The sequence below is a fragment of the Mesoplodon densirostris genome, chromosome 1, assembly GCF_025265405.1.
Source record: "Mesoplodon densirostris isolate mMesDen1 chromosome 1, mMesDen1 primary haplotype, whole genome shotgun sequence".
In the NCBI taxonomy this organism is placed as follows: Eukaryota; Metazoa; Chordata; class Mammalia; order Artiodactyla; family Ziphiidae; genus Mesoplodon; species Mesoplodon densirostris.
The window spans coordinates 160703437-160721947 of record NC_082661.1 but is presented as its reverse complement, the minus strand read 5'-3'; positions in this window follow the sequence as shown (position 1 = coordinate 160721947).

Here is an 18511-nt window from a genome sequence, read left to right as displayed (position 1 = left end):
TACCATATTCATGAGCAATTACAGCTGACTTCTCATACTTCAATGAAGTATGAGAAATGAATTCTTAACTTTTGTCAATGTTATATAGTCATTATTTTTTTCATTAAAAATAATCAGCATCTTTATTAAATATATCATTTTCTTTTTATGTTGTAAGCTAAATATTTCTTTATCGGTAAGCAGTTGAACATATTAGTGAACATGCACTAATTTTTAGTTATTCATTTTTTTAGTTAATCTTTTTTAGTTAATATGTGTTCAAATCTCAGCTCTGTTTCATATTATTGTCTGTTTGGTGCACCTGGCTCATTGATTTACTTTTCTCCCAAATGGGCCTAATACATCTCAAACAATTGTTAAGACAATATAAGACAACATAGAAAAAATACTTAGCACAATGTGTAACATCCAGTAAGAGCTTGATAATTCATGGCTATAACTACAGTCCTGGTTTTTCAGTTAAAAAAAAAAAGAGTAGATTTTTAATGCTTATCTGTTTGTGATGGTTTACTTACCACCTTGACCATTTAGTATGCAATAAGGTGACAGCAAGATTAGCTAAATTTCTCAGCCTAAAATCTTCTCTTCATACTTTTCACCCTCCAGTTGGGAGTAAAGAGTATCTCTATCAATAAGGCAGAACATGAAGCCACTAGAGATCCTTAGCTAACTGACAATGGGATGATGGGTTGATGGATTTCAGGATGATGGAAACACAGTGATATTCATGTGTTTACTCATTATTTATTCCCCATATGTGTTAAACGAACATTTATGTCAGATACTGCTGGGTTCTGGAGTTAGAGCACTGATCAAGGAAAAGAAGGCCCTGATTTAAGCGGCTAATGCATTATGTGTGGTAGGTTGTATTATTGTTTGCACTTTTTTATTCTCCTCTTCCTTTTAAGAAGATTGTATATCACCACTTGTTGCCATGTCCACATCTCTCAGGAGAAGAAATATATAGTATTCATCTTCAGTGACTGTATTTTTTAATTTTTATTTTATTTTTTTCACATCTTTATTAGAGTTTAATTGCTTTACAATGGTGTGTTAGTTTCTGCTTTATAAAAAAGTGAATCAGTTATACATATACACATGTCCCCATATCTCTTCCCTCTTGCATCTCCCTCCCTCCCACCCTCCCTATCCCACCGCTCTAGGTGGTCACAAAGCACCGAGCTGATCTCCTGCTGCTATGGGGCTGCTTCCCACTAGCTATCTACCTTATGTTTGGTAGTGTATATATGTCCATGCCACTCTCTCACTTTGTCCCAGCTTACCCTTCCCCCCTCCCTGTATCCTCAAGTCCATTCTCTAGTAGGTCTGTATCTTTATTCCCATCTTGCCCCTAGGTTCTTCTGACCTTTTTTTTTTTTTTTTTTAGATTCCATATATATGTGTTAGCATACAGTATTTGTTTTTTCTCTTTCTGACTTACTTCACTCTGTATGACAGTCTCTAGGTCCATCCACCTCACTACAAATAACTCAGTTTCATTCCTTTTTATAGCTGAGTAATATTCCATTGTATATATGTGCCACATCTCCTTCATCCATTCATCTGTTGATGGACACTTAGGTTGCTTCAATGTCCTGGCTATTGTAAATAAAGCTGCAAAGAACATTTTGGTACATGACTCTTTTTGAATTATGGTTTTCTCAGGGTATATGCCCAGTAGTGGGATTGCTGGACCATATGGTAGTTCTATTTTTACTTTTTTAAGGAATCTCCATGCTGTTCTCCATAGTGGCTGTATCAATTTACATTCCCACCAACAGTGTAAGAGAGTTCCCTTTCTCCACACCCTCTCCAGCATTTATTGTTTGTAGATTTTTTGATGATGGCCATTCTGACTGGTGTGAGATGATATCTCATTGTAGTTTTGATTTGCATTTCTCTAATGATTAATGATGTTGAACATTCTTTCATGTGTTTGTTGGCAATCTGTATATCTTCTTTGGAGAAATGTCTATTTATGTCTTCTGCCCATTTTTGGATTGGGTTGTGCTTTTTTTGATTTTGAGCTGCATGAGTTGCTTGTATGTTTTGGAGATTAATCCTTTGTCAGTTGCTTCATTTGCAAATATTTTCTCCCATTCTGAGGGTTGTCTTTTGGTCTTGTTTATGGTTTCCTTTGCTGTGGAAAAGCTTTGAAGTTTCATTAGGTCCCATTTGTTTATCTTTGTTTTTATTTCCATTTCTCTAGGAGGTGGGTCCAAAAGGATCTTGCTGTGATTTATGTCATAGAGTGTTCTGCCTATGTTTTGCTCTAAGAGTTTGATGGTGTCTGGCCTTACATTTAGGTCTTTAATCCATTTTGAGTTTATTTCTGTGTATGGTATTAGGGAGTGTTCTAATTTCATTCTTTTACATATAGCTGTCCAGTGACTTTAGCCATGGCCATATGACCTCTGACTTCTTCTGGACAATAGGTTATAAGTGAACGTATGTGCCATGTCCAAGCAGAACTTTTAAATGATGTCACAAGCCTCTCCTTCTGTTACAAGAATTCAGTTATCTGCATAAATAGTGTGATTTCAACTTGAGGCCCAGAATAAATTAACTTGTGAAACACTGCTGTAACCTAGTCACAGACAGGCATAGAGCCTAAGCCTAGAGCATAACTGCAGCTTTCAACAGTACACATGTAATGTGATAGAGAATTTAAACCTTTGTTGCTAAGCCGTCATGACTTGGGATTGTTTGTTACCACAGAAAAGCTGACAAATCCAGATAAATACACAAATAATAATCCTTCAGAAAGTGCTAATCTTTATGCAGACAATTAAAATGGCAAAAATGGCATAAAGATGTGTGAATGATACTTTCAATTTGTTGATTAAGAAATATGTCTCTGAAGGGGTGATATTTAGGCTGAGACTGCCTGATAGGAAGTCATCAGTCAAAGACAGAAAGCAGAAAGAAGACCATTAAAAAATAAAAAGAAAAGCCATTGCAAATATCCTTGAACAAGAAAGACTGTGATGCAAATGAGTGTGATGAAATTCAAGGACACTAAGAAGGCTAGTGTGGCATTCAGAGCAAAATGGATAAGAGTGTGACAAGACATAAGTTCATGGAGGTAAGCATACATCAGTTCATGGGGGGCTTTATAAATCAGGTTCAACAGTTTGAATTTTACAAGAAGTTATTGGAAAGGTCAAAGCAAAAGTCATGGACCTGATTTCCATTTTCAATCACTCTGATTACTATTTCAACAACTGGTTTTAATAGGGCAAGGGTAGAAACTGGAACATATTTGAAACTTTGAATTATTCCTGAGAAGGTGGTGTGCTGATGACTTAGTTGGCATTGGTGAATAATTTAAATTTCTTTCCTGTGTATTCAAGTAGGTATGTCCTACAGAGTTCTGGACACATTACTCTTTTCTCTAAGCTGAGGTGATCCAAGTGAACCTTTCCATGAGTGATTCAGTCTGCTTCATTTAAAGATGTATGATCAGTTCTTGGGTTCAACGTTTGTCTTCATAAAACAAGGTTAGATTAACCATTTATAGGGCAAAGTCATTTTATTTCATCTTATCTTTTCATTACTGTGAAGTAGCATTTCCATAGGTGCTGTGACCACCAGAGAGTCTTATTACAACTTGCTCATCATCTTACCATAAAACATGGTGATCTACTTCAGCTTTCTCCTTAGAATAAAATACAAAAAAAAATGTTTTTATGCCAATTTAATTTTTTGTATTTCAAAATAAATATCATCAGATTTAAAAATCAGATCGAAAAAGATCAAACCGACTGGTAAGCTTGGTTTTCCCTAAATAGCTTTTCTTCTGATAGCTAATTTTTCAAGTAAAACTAAGTAACTTCTAATTTTCTCATTTATCAAAAGATTTAATGGCCAAGTGGAAAAAGAGGTATGACACACATAATATCAAGTTATCTGATACCATTCCAAGTTTCTGTTTTGCTATGGACTGAATTGTATCCCCCCAAATTCATGTTGAATCCCTAACCCCCAACGTTACTGCATTTGGAGTTAGGACCTGGGAGGAAGTGATAAAAATTAAGTGAGGTAGTAAGGATGGGATCCTAATTCGATAGGGTTGGTGCCCTTAGAAGTCACCAGAAATTGAATTTGCTAGCACTTTGATCTCAGACTTCATAGTCTCCAGAACTGTGAGAAATACATTTGTGTTGTTTAAGCCACCCAGTCTATAATATTTTGTCATGGCAGTCTGAGCTGTCTGTTGTGTTAGCTTCAGGTGTACAGCAAAGTGATTCAGTTATACATATACGTGTATCTATTCTTTTTCAAATTCTTTTCCCATTTAGGTTGCTACATAATATTGGAATTGACATGTACATTGAGTTTTAATGGAAGAAATATTTTCCTTCTTTTCTTTGTGCTCTTCACGTGACAGATATTTTTCAATCAGCTCTTCCACTATTATTGTAATGTTAATTCTGTATTTAATGAATGCTAATTGAATTTTCCATAAGATTTTTAAATTCAGGGAGCTTAGCTTATAGACACTTTTAAGGTTGTATTTCTTTAAAATATAGATCACTCAAGCATTATTCCTGAGCATAATGTTTTTCTAAATGTCTCTATTATAATCTTTTATTCAGTACTTTTTTTCCTGAATTATTTTCATGCTTCTAAACCTCCTTCTTACTCTTTAAACTAAAAAATTTCTAATAATAAGTTTCTTTTTTATATTCTCTCTTTGTTATCAAAAATCTAATAAACTCTTTACAGTATTTTCTACAAAAACAAGAATGCCTCCAACTTTTACTTTTTCATCAGTTATTGACTGTTTTCTTCTCTTAACACCATTATTTGCTCATAAACCAAAAACATAGCATTAATGTAACATAATAGCTTCAAAAACTATTGGAGATAGAACATTTGAGTTAACTTTCTAAGCATATGCAGCTTATGGCTTTATTTATAAAAGTCACACATTGTTTAATTTATTAATACAATATCTTTCTTTAAATACTCCAAAAACCCAAACACCCTGTTTCCAGGGAATAGCTTACATGACAACCAAATGAATTAAGTATAATTTCCCAAATCATTTGATATTTGGGTATTTCTTTAATGATGACATACATACTGCTTCAAAAACATCTACTGAAAGCATCATACACCAATAAGATTGCAAGGATTAAATAAGTTAATACATTTATTTAACTTAGAACAGTGCCTCAAATATAGTAAATGCATATAGATAGCAACAATTATCTCTACCCCATAGATCTTAACAATTATTGTTTTTACCACAATGTTGAGTAGCGTGCCAAGTAATGGCAGGTAGTCAATAAATTATGTTGAATTAAATTATTACCTTTTATTACAGAAGACAGTTTCATCTTTGGTTTTACATTATAAGTTAGAAATATTAGAAATACATGAGGAATTACTTTCAAGTTTGGCTTCTATCTACCTGATTTAAAGACAATCTGGCAAATTCACTTAATTTTCCATTTGAAAAACTTATATGTAAGTAATTCTGTTAGGAACCTTCTCATCCAAGGCATAAATTGACTTAATAGAATATATCCCAAGATCTGAAATTGAACTCAAAGAATTCCTGAGCACACCATTCAGCATATACTCTCAAAGTAAATAATAAGTAATATGGACAGAAGAACTATTTTGGCAGGAGATTTGAGCCTGAAAGTCCTGATAAGTCAAGTCAAGAGTCCCTCCTTAAAGCCCTTATATTTGCATATCACTTTGGCTGCTCTCCTTTGTTTAAGTATAAACACATCAATTTCATAAAAACAAACATTGGAGATATAAAAGTCTTTAATATTATATGATTCAACCAATTTCATTTTTTAGACAAATGAACTGATATTAAGAGATTTGATCTTTTTCATTAAGTTAACATTCTAGCAGAACTAGCACTAACATACATATTAGGACTGAAATATATACACTACCATGTGTAAAACAGATAGCTAGTGGGAACCTGCTATAAAGCACAGGAAGCTCAGTTCGGGTGCTCTGTGATGACCTAGATGGGTGGGATTGGGGCAGTGGGGGTGGAAGGGAGGTCCAATGGGGAGGGGATATATGTACAAATATAGCTGATTAACTTCGTTGTACAGCAGAAACTAACACAACATTGTAAAGCAACTATACTCCAATAATAATAAAAAAAAAAAAACAGAAGTCCTGATTCCTGAATTAGTGCTCTTTGCCTAAGACTGCATTGACTTATTAGAACTGTCACGTAAATAGTTTTTGGGAGGAGCTTGATTTCATGATGTAGAACTGAGTTTAATTGGTACATTAGTTAAAGTAGAACATGTGATCAGATATCTAGACATTCTTTAAGTCTGAAATTCTTTCTCTGGTGCAGAACATTCTATTTCTTTCCTCCTGCACATTTTATTTCCTACCTAGTATAAGTGTCTGGCATAGATGTGGCTCAAAAATATTTACTGAATAAATAAATTATGAGTATCTGTTGATTTTGTTGCATCATATTTTATGGAGAAGTTCTGAGAAGACATAGAAAACATGGCACACTAATAAGGATCTTTGTGTTATTTCCTTGCTTAGTATTGACAGTACCACAATCTGCAGATAAAGGACAATCCTCAAGTAAAAGAAATATGTGTTTAACAAATGTTCTCTATGTGTGTATGCATTTTTCAAGCAGGTCTACAAAAGTGCATGTTTTCATCTGGGCTCTTCATTTGCTAGGCCCTGACAGTGTCATCTTTCCCCCACATCTTCCCTGACTTATTGGGAAAAATGAAACAGCTACATCAGAGAACTCTTTGGTCCCTTCTAGCTGTTGCATTCCCTGTGATTCTCATATGCTATGCTTCTAATTAACCTCCTTGATGCTAATTAAAAATGAGAATAGAACAAATGTCACTAGCTGAATCCAGACTCTCTTCCCTTAAACTTAGTAAACTCTTCAGGGCTGGGCTTTTGGATTTTTCTCCTAATTAAGATTCTATTGGCACCCAGACCCTGTCATGTGTACTTTATCATCAGTTCCATAAAAATAATTCCAGATAGTTGATCAGAAAATACCTGTCTTCTCTAAAGTACTCAAATCAGAAGAATTTTTTTTCTGCAGTGCTGTGGCATCCTAATCTGTGGTTTGGCAGATGGTGTGATACAGCATGTAATTTGGCATGCTATGTCTATCAGCCTGTGGTAACCCTTAGGCAGTTTATTTCTGCAGGAAACAATGATGACGGCAAGGACAACATGTGGTGACCCAGAGAAACATAATCATGTTAACTCCTGACTCTGCAAAAACTTAACGTGTGGCATTGTGATTAGCATTTTCTAAGGATCCAACATCTATTAAACAGACATTTGTTTGACTGTGTTAGATTGCTTCTGGTTGGTTGGTTCTTTCTTCCACTAAATTTACCAAAGAATGCACTGCAGCGTTTTGAAACTGGAGGTCTGTCAACTGATCAGCATCACCTCTGTGCTTCATGCACTAGTAATTTCAACTCATATTATTTGCTAGTTTTTCTCTTCTCCCCTGCAATTAGAAGACTAGTTTTTGCTTAATATTTTATATCAACTCTCTATGACATTTTATTTCATTTCAAATAAGATAAGATATAGTAAGAAAGCAAACTTAAAAGGCTTATTTCGTGACAAGAATGATGTGTGAGGTAGAAATAGAGATGTGTAAATGTGAATAGCCTCAATAAGGAAACATTAGGTGATAGTTTCTTTTCTAGTTTGAAAAAATGAACAATATTTTAAGGTGACTCTAACTTAGTTTTATAAAAAAAAAATATGAGTCCTATATTTAAAGAACAAAATGTAACACTGTTATTTCTCCATTTTGTTTAAAGGAAGAGGTATAGGATCCCCTCCTTTAAGGGGAGGAATATTTGTATAATCAAAGATTGACTATTAATTTAAAATATTTAAATAAAAGACAAAAAGGTATAACTCATGATTTATGTGTTACCACTTCTTATTGGAGAGATGATTATTTTTTTCTCTCTCCAAGACAATATATATAGCAAAATCTTAGAAATGAAGCAACTTCAAAGCGTTTTTCTCCATATATTCTTCCAGTGAGAAAAATGAAGACTGAACAAATCACTTGAAATAATTAGTCCCCACTATGTGTTTATGGAAGAATTTGACCTTCAGAACTCACTAAGTCTAAATTGCAATTATTTGTATATGTTATATAGGAATATAATGCATTTTCATAATCGAAATCTCCTAATAACAAACATTTGTAAACAATTATCTACAAATTAATATGTGGTTGAGTACTGTGTAAAATGAAGGCCATAAAAACTTTTAGGTTAAATGGTCAAGTTCTATCAAATATAAGAATTTAAGGAGATACAGTTTTGAATTTCTATTCCCAGTCTACTGCAGTGTTATGGGTCTGTGCCTCATTCTTCAATGCCTATTCAGACATTTTCCAAAGGGAATAATATCCTTTCACACTGCCTCCCAGAAGCTAGAGTTTGAGCACAATCACACTACTAGCAGCTTTGGCCACAGATCCAGCGTGTGAAAATTTGAAGTTATCCTCAAAAACCTAAGAGGTAAGACATAGTTCTTATCTAACTTTTACAAATTCCAGTGTTGACTTTTATTTCTCCATCATACCAGACACTGTGATGGAAGACTAAAACATGTAACAGAGTCTTAAGTCTTAATTAGAGTTTATTTCAGAATCCCTAGTTGCTCAAGAGCCTCTGGACTGGTAAATGTCTTAGCAGGACATTTAGCCTGAGAACCACACAGTTACCAAAAAATTCCTATTTCATTTCCTTGTCCTCTGATATCAAGTAAGCCCTTATTCATTTTGCCTTTTCTTATTACATCTTCTCAGTAGGGAACTTTGGGAAGTGTATGTCCTAGAGACAGAAGCTTAGGCTTATTTCCTAACTATCTATGGAAAATTAAGATTTGGCTTTTACATTTTTTCTTTCATGTTACCCAAGCATAGCCAAGCACAGGCTCCCGCTGAAGGCATTACATTTTTAGACACCACTGAAATGGCAGGGGTCCTTTAGCAGTTATTTGGAATGACTGCAGTGATTAGGAGTCCTGAGGAATGGCAGAGAGAACCCAGGGATGGCAATGAAAAGCTTCACGGTCAAGTGGTCAAGAAGCTTGAGTAACAAAAGCCAAGCACATAGACAACCATGGTACAAGGTCGAAAATGTGAAATGACAAAAACAAACCTCAAAGTATAATGGGAACTCATACGCTCAGAAGATTCACAGTCAAACATCTGGTCTAGATCTTAGACAATGGCAGAATTTACACCTTTTGAGCCTGGGAGTAAAGATTGTATGTGCTCTGCCTATGGTTTCCACATTTTTTTTTTGTCAGCATGCAACTATCATATTGCTCTAGTACAGTCCAGGGGGTCAGATACATTGGATTCTAAAACTGTTAACAGTCTGCCATCTCTTTCCTTTGAAAATTTTTAAATAAAGTAATTCTGGATGATTGAAGTGATAACAGATTTCAAGCCTGCTATAAAATACATGGTTCACTTAAAAAAATAATTCAAAATAATTAACAAATACTTTGTTTTTATAATCAAACATAAGTTTTCCCTGGTCTACTGTAAAATAAGTGTCTAAACAATCAGTGAAAAACCAAATAAGACATCAGTAGAAGGAAATTAGTTACATTTTTCTTATAATAAGGGTCTTAAAGTCAATAACTTATTAAAATTCTCAGAAAGCTTGATTTTTAAAAATTTATCAAAATTCTTTTTTTTTTTTTTAAGATTCATTTGGCATATTTATCAGTGCTCCGACGTGCTTGTTCTGCAGCGACATCTTATGGAATTGGTTAGTGTGCACAACCATTTAATAATGTCTGGCAGCAGTGATCATTGTTCTTACAGATTTCATACAAATCTGCTTGTGCTTTGAATGTGGAAGGAATTAAACTGATACTATGAGGACTTTTTTTCCTTTTATGTTGTTGCTTATCAAAAATTTCCTTATCAAGGCAACTGTATGATTTTTAAAGCACTCTAAAATATGTATTGAGATCTGAAATTCTTAGGACATATTTCTAAGCTAGGACAGAAAGGCAGAAGCTGCTGAATAGTGAAATGAGTCAACAGTGAAAGATCACAGTACAGCTGGTGTTTGTTGGCAAGAGTTTCCACTTAAATTTTGCAGCAGTGCAAATGCCTCTATTATTATTGGCACTTTTCACTGATTGCGATCACCAGGAGTGGGGGGGGCAGGGGGGAGAAAAAAGGAATTGAAGTATTTGAAACTCAGAGAAATAAACTGTGAAATTTCCTTTAGTACATAAATTTAGCTGTTTCTTCTTCCAAGTGTGTTCTTTTGACAGAATAACACACTGTATTAAACTCTAGAAAAGGAAAGTTATTCTGGTTTCACACTTTTATGATTGGATTTACATTCTCAAAAGAGACCTAGATTTGTAATCCAACTTATAACACCTTTTCACAATTTGCTAGAAGAAAAATAGTTTAAAAAATAGTTAATCAATGACTTCTAAATCACCTCTGAATTAATAATTTTCTACATTTTGTTTTATATTTACTATCTCTTTTTGCTAAAAAGAGAAAATTCACTTAGAGGAAGAAACCTTGCACATAGTAAAATTTCACTCAACTTTCTTTAATATACATTAAAAAAATCAAAGATCAGTATAGGAGTACAAACTCATGCTAAGTAATTTCCATGTGGCTACAGAAAGTAAGGCCATAATAAAGAGGGAAATTATCAAATATATAATGCTGAAAATTCTATCAAATCTTGATCAGCCAGTGAATGATCACTAATTGTATCAAACACCACATTCTACCTGAATAAGAGGAGGAAATCCCATTATGTATTTTAGAGTACATGGTAGCTCTTCTATGCCATTATGATCACTGACAAGTGAAGATCATGGTGTATCTTTGTGTAGTAGCTTGTGATCTTACTCACATATGAAAATTGCCAATGCACCTGGTTAATTATGATTGTACCTTAAGGACCCTGGGCATTTTTATGTGTACCATAAACACTCTGAAAATAATTCGATTTTCAAGGACCATGTGTCAATGACAAGATAAATCTGAGATTCTACATTCCAGAGATCCTCTACAGAATAAGAATTGCATGTCTTTATTTCCCAGGCCCTTCAATTAGAGACAAAGCTTACCCTATGACTTAAAACTGTATGCTGCACATGAGAGACATAGATAATGCACTCTTTTAGATAATGGTTTGTGCCTCACACACAGCTATAAACCAATCAGGTTTACTGCCTTAAAATGAATATTGGAAGAATTGCTAGAAACACAAAGTTTAAAAGTTGGATTGTGTTTGGTGGTGGTGGAGAATATGATGATTTTGATTTAAGTTATGTGATCTTGAGGTAGCAATTACTTATCCAGATGGACAAGTATAGAAAGCAGTTAGCAACGTGGAACTGAATTTAAGGTATATCTGTGGCATCAGTCATATAGATTTGAGAATACTCCAAAGAGGAGTGTCAGGTAAAGTGCACTGTGGTAAATTCTTAAAGGACATAATAGAGAAAGGATGACTATAACACCCATGGCCCAAATAATGGACTATGACAGACATGAAATATTTTCTGTATTTATCTCCTTTGTAAAAGTACCACACCACAAGTTCATTCGTTTGAAGATGATCTATCTCATACTTGAATTAGATTCAGTATCTTGTAATAAAAACTTGTTCCAACCCTGAAACATGAAGGTAACTACTGGTAGGAAGAGAAACTCATAACTATTTATGGACAAAGAGACATCTCAGTATACAGAAAATGAAGTGACTCTGCACATGGATGGTAACTGATACCAAGATAAGCATACTATACCAGAGGGGCATATGCCACCAATATGGTATCAATATAAAGTTCTATAGATATTTAAACATGGAATTTTAATATATAAAATAATGTATTCCATTTAAGTATATAATTATGGATAACTAGGAAGATTTGGCTACCTACCATTATGAAAATCATAAGGAAAAACAAGTTTGCTTAAGAGGGAATATTGGAAATATCTAAAGGATCTGTATCATTGTTTGAATAAAGACAAGGCTTTACCACTAGCTTCTTTCTTAAGGTATAGGTATAGGACATTTTATTTATTTTTAATTTATTTTGAAAAGTACTGTAAGATTGAATCAAGTGGAGGAAGATGACAGTGTTTTCTATGCCAAAATGTTTTTTTAAATAAATAGGAAGGCAACTGGAAGCAACACATATAAACTGATGGGTTCCAACATTCTGTTTCTAATTGGCTAATTTCATATTAGCATTTTTACATCTTTTCTTCTGATGTGAATCATCATGGGGGAAGAAAACAAGGCAAATGATTTCCTGGCTGAGAAAAACATCTTTGCTTCATTCCGTAATTTTAATTTGCTCTGGTTTCTATTCTGAACACTGAGAACTCAATAGAGAAAATGTTGCTTTTTAACACGTAACTATGTGCATTTACATAACTATGTACATTTAAAATGTTAAAAAGCCAACTTCCACCCTGTCCCGTTTGTCAGATCCTGCTTCCCCAAGCTTTTCAAAGTTGAAGTCTGTGATGCCTGTCAATGCAGATTCAGTCCTATCAAGTACTGAGATAGTCTTTTACAGGAAAACGTAATGTATCAGCACAGTCTCACCTCAATAGGGCTTAGAGAAAGTCTTGCAGTCAAAGTCACAGTATTTATCTAGGTAGGAGTAAGCCACAAGTACCTGTGAAGTGTCTAATACTAATATTAACACAAGCTTTAATAAGTGCTGCCATTTCATAAGTGTTTACGATTTATGGAAACTCATAGAACATTTACCTACTGCAGGGTTGAGAGAACAAAAAAACTGAAGTATTAATCCAGTTATGGGGAAAAGTCCCTGGTAACAACTTAAATTTTAAATTGTTCTCAGGGGGCCTAGACAATGGGAATAAGGGAGAACTGGAAACAGATCAGTCCTCACAGGGGCTAACCCTTCAATTCCAATTACTTAATCCTTTACTTGATTAAAATGATTATTGCCCTAGGCAAACAGGCTGGCAAAAGTAAATTTGATTAAACTTTTAAGGAAGATAACATCATACAGAACCTCAAATTATCTCTACAATTTTACATTTTCAGTGATGGTCACCAATAAAAAAACCAACCAAGCTTAAGAGGAGACAAAAATCACATGACCACAAACAAAGAGAAACCATGGATAACAGAGAGTGCCAAAGGATCCAGATAAAGGCAATGAATCATGAACTTTAAATCAACTAGGCTCAGTGACTTCAAAAATATTAACAAGCAAAAATGAAAACTTTGGAGAACAGGATTCAATAAAGAGAAGCAAATGGAAATTCTGCAGTAAAAACTAATATATAAAAACTTGAAGTAAGAGTTCAAAGGATGGTGTAACCACAGGTTACACACAGTTGAGGAGAAAATTAGTTAGTTGGTCTGTAGGTTAGAAGAAAATATTCAAGTTGAATGATATAGAAAAAAGAATAAAATACTGAAATAGTATATAATATACAGCAAAGAAGTTATCATACTTAAAAATAAAAGAAGTATGACACTTAAAACTGTTTATTGAATATTTTACTGAGCTATACAACTGGTACAATAAGACCAAAAAAATGTGAATTGAGAAAGAAGTCATAAAACTGTCATTTTCATATGTGACATAAGAACATCATAGGATACAAAAGAACCTATAATAAGGTCTATAAGTAAGGTATTAGAATAATACATACATTATAAAAGTTATTGAATGCAAGGCCAATATAAAAAACAATTAAAAATGGAACTTAAAGTAGCTACCTTCACAATATCATAAAAACATTAAATATTTAGGCATAAATTTAATCATAAATATAAAAAATCTTTACATAGAAAATTTAAAAACAATATTGAGAGAATTTGTGGAAAACAGATAATTGGAAAAATCTAAGTTGTAGATTGGACAACTCAATTTTTGAAACAAAATTTTCCCAAACTGATTTGTGGATTCAATACAATCCTAACTAGATTCCCAGCAATTTTTAAATGGAAATCAATAGTGATTCAAATTTTCTCTAAAATCAAAACATAATTGTGCCAGGATAAACTGAAAGAATAAAGTATGAGGACTTAATCTGCTAGGTCTCAAGACTTCATAAGTTTACACCCTAAAGCAGATTTCCCAACCATGTCATGACTGACATCTTGGGTAGAATAATTTGTCTTCAGAAGTTTTCTTGTGAATAGAGGATGTTTTCCCACATCCCTATCTTCTACCCACTGTATGCCAGTAGTAACTACTGTCTCCATTTGTCACATACATAAATGTTACTAGATATTGCCAAATGTCCCCAGCAGGGAGGGGACAAGAATCATCCTTGGTGAAGAACCATTACCCTAGAAATTGTAGGTGTTTATGCAGCAAAAGCCATGTACAAGAATGTTCATAATATTCTTGTTTATGTTCAATGTTTATATTAGTCAAAAAACATAAACAATCTAAAATCCATAAACATTAGAAGGGTTAAAAGTTTAAGTATAACTGGATTCCATAAAACCTTTACAGTGAGCTAATTACAATTATCTGTAAATATACAAATATATTGAACAAACATAATATTTAGCAAAATTAACCAGATAAAAAGAATACCTGCTCTCTGATTCCATTTATATAAATTTCAAACACAGGCAAAGCTAATAAGTAGTCTTTGAAGTCAGTGTAGTGATTATCTTTGTAGAGGAAAGGAGAAAGGGAGGTTAGAGATTACAGAAAGGCATTATTGTGTTCTCTGAGCTGCTGCAATGCTCTCTTTTTAACCTATATTTTTATTATCTTGATTTGTTTTATATTACATCAAGCTTTACAGTTATTATGTGAAGTCCTCTGTATGTATATATGAATTGAATAAAACTAAAAATTTCCAACTCTGTCAACAATAAGAAAGTAAAGAAGAAAAAACATAGAATAGGTGGGACAAAGAAAATTGAAAGAAAAAATTATAGATATATACATAAATATGGCAGTAATTGCATTAAATGTACCAGAACTAAATTTATCAGTTAAAACCAAGTTTGTTATATTTAAGTAGTAAAACATGTAGTTTATACAAGTGACACATCTAAAATATCTGAGAATATATATATATATATATATATATATATAAGTAAAAAAAATGAAAAAAGAGGTCAAATGGTATTAGAAAAAGCTAGTGCAGGTTAGGTCTTAAGACAGAATTAATAGAGTGCTACATACTACAAAATAATAGCATTCAGTTTATGAGAAAAATATAAAAATTTTAGTGAATTTGCATTTATGTTAAGCAAAGATTGAGAAAAGTACGAGGAAAAATAGATGAATCCACAATTGTCTGAGTAATTGAATGATAAAAGATCAGTGAAAACAGAATATGAACAACACACGTGACAACTATAATGCACTAGATATATATAGAGAGAACGTTGCACCCATGAGCTGCAGAATATATATTCATTTCCAGCATACATGGTACCTTATGCAAATAACCCTCATGGTATTATTCAGTGAATAAATGGGAACTATGATGGATGACCACATAGGGTAAATTTTTTTAACAATGCTTTTTAGAAGTTTTTGTATGGATAAAATCTACATTTGTATGTAAAATTTCTAGTTTGTAAGATATACTAGGTATTCAATAATTGTTGCTTTCCTTTCTTTTAATACCACATTTGTACTTGCCTATATTTATATATCCCTCTGTGTTGGCAACGAAGACACGAAGCTTGATTCCAATCAGCAAAATTTTTAATCTATTCGACTTGAACTTCTAATGATTATTTTATGATCTTTATGGTTGAGGTAGGTTTTCTCTTTTGGACCTCAAAAGCAGGTTTTATATGCCTTATCTTATAATTACCACTTCCTTTCTGTTCCATGGTCATGGTTTGTTCATGCTTAAAATTAGGCTTGGCAAATCCATATGTATCTTCTTTGTATTTGTTATCACACCTTACTTCTGTTTCCTTCATTATGCTATAGTGAACATAATACAGGTCACAGATTCAAAGTACACAGGTTTGCATCCTGATTCTACCAATAGCTAACTCTGCTCCCTCATTCCAAAACCATACTGTTGTTATAAGGATTAGAAGAGATCACACCTGTTAAATTGTGTCTTGTCAATTATAAAGCCATACAAAAGTAAGATTGCTAACTTTTGCTATCAGAGTCTGTATCTACCTGTAGGAGTATGGCTGTCAAAAGCACAAACCCATGCCCCCTGCATCGGCAGGCAGACTCTCAACCACTGCACCACCAGGGAAGCCCTATATCAACGTTTTTGATATGCATCACAAAATTCACAACACTGCCCTTCAAAAAGGTTGTAAAATTTTATATTCCTTGCATCAGTTTATGAGAACAAATGTTTCCCTCTTCTTCCTTAACAAAGGATTTTATGACTTAAAAGAGTTCAAATAAATGAAAACAGCATTCATTGTTTTTTAAATTTTTGTTGAATTCTATTCAGGTTGAACATTATCTCAAGTGTGGTAACATTTTTATTTCTTCTATTGTAAACTATCTGTTCATGTTTTTTTCCCTATTTTTGGATATACCCCAAAATATATATCCAGACTGGATAATTTAACTGAAATATGTCTATGAGATTCATATATAACCATAAGAAAGAAAGAATGAGCATTCTGTGATGTGGAAAACTATCCATGACATATTGAGATAGGACTTGATTATTATTCAGAAAGGAAGAGATAAACCCATCAACCCAGCCCTCCCATAAAAACATGTTCTTCTGAAATTTTTAAAATATCTGAGTACATATGATACATGCCTAAATTTCAGTAGTATCCAGTGGACAACACTATCTTACTTAAATGATTGAACTGAAATGGTTTTCTGTATTGTTGTGGAAAGCAAAATAAAACAAAGAAAAATAATTTTATGTAAAGCAATGATACATGTAAATAATGAGTAGGTGGCTTAAAGCAATAATGTGAAAAGTGCTTACATTTTTCTGGTCTTTGGCTTCTTTCTTTGAACTTTTAAATTCAGCTGGTTTCTTCTCCAGGCTTTCTGCCCCAATTACCTGCTAAACTTAGCCCAGATTTTCATGCACTCACCTCAAGATGGGTAACTTATTCTCATTCTTAATCCTGAAATTTTTGAATACTTGATAAATTGAGATTAAAAACATATTTACAGCTTGTGTCTTAAAATTTTATTTTACTTTGAGGCAGGCTGTCCTCTTTACAAAGCCACCATCAATATATGCTCTATTGCAGGGGTTTCAAAATGTGGTCTGTGGCCCCCTTGGGTTCCTGGAACCTCTTTTAGAAGATCTTGAAGTTAAAACATTTTCTATATCTAGACTAAGAATCTCTTTTCCTGTTTTTATTCTCTTACACTGTGTTGCAATTTACACTGACTGGACAAAAGCAATGGTGTGTAAATCCACGGCATCTTAGCATAATCAAGGCATAGTCAGCTAGCTGTATGAGCCATCATTGTGTTCTTCACCATCACACACACACACAAACACACACACACACACACCCCAATAACATGACAGTTCCATTTAAGAATGTTCTTGATGAATTTTGAAGTGTTATTTGATTAATTCTTAACCTTTGAGTATATATATACGTTCTGGATGATAAGTGGGAAGTATGTAAACAGCACTTTTGCTACACACTTGATGGCTGTCCAAAAAAGAATCACTTGTGCAATTATTTGATTTGTAAACTGAACTAGCTGCTTCTTTCATAGAATAGATATTTTCTTGAAAAAAAATATTAACAAATTATTCAGGCTTGGATATGGGACAGATATTATATCAAATTAATGAAATGAGCCTGCAATTCTCATAAATAAATGAGAGTTTGTTGCCAATGATAAAATTAAAGCTTTGTATCAACGAATATGAGCTTGACATCTTCCCACATATAAAGATTTTTCTGATGAGGTCAGTGACAATATTAATGAAAGTGATATTTTGATATTATGTAATGAAATGTGCCAACATTTGAAAGGTCCACATAACTTACTGTATTGAACAAATATTTTCAAGATGACCAATACATAATATCACAAAATAATGATAGACACAAGGTCTATTCTAAGTGCATGATAAGCCAATAGATTTGAATATGCAAAAGTATGAAAAGTTCATTGATATGAGTTCCAGACTTTACCTTAAATCTAAATTTTAATATTGTTGGTATTTAGCATAGTATCAAAGAAGAATATCTTTTATCTAAATAAAGCAATTATAATATCTCTTTCTTTCCCAACTACATATATATGTGAATGTATTTTCCTCCTATACTTCAATCCAAACAACATATCACAGATTGAACACAAAAGCACACACGAGAATTCAGTTGTCTTCTATTGAATCAGATAAAAATTTGCAAAAGTGTAAAACAGTGTCACTCTTCTCACTACATTTATGTGTTGTAAAATATGGTTGTTTTGTATAAAAAGGGTGTTAGAATGAGTTTATTGTTGTTACTTTAAAATAAATACATAATTCTGAATATTCTTAGTT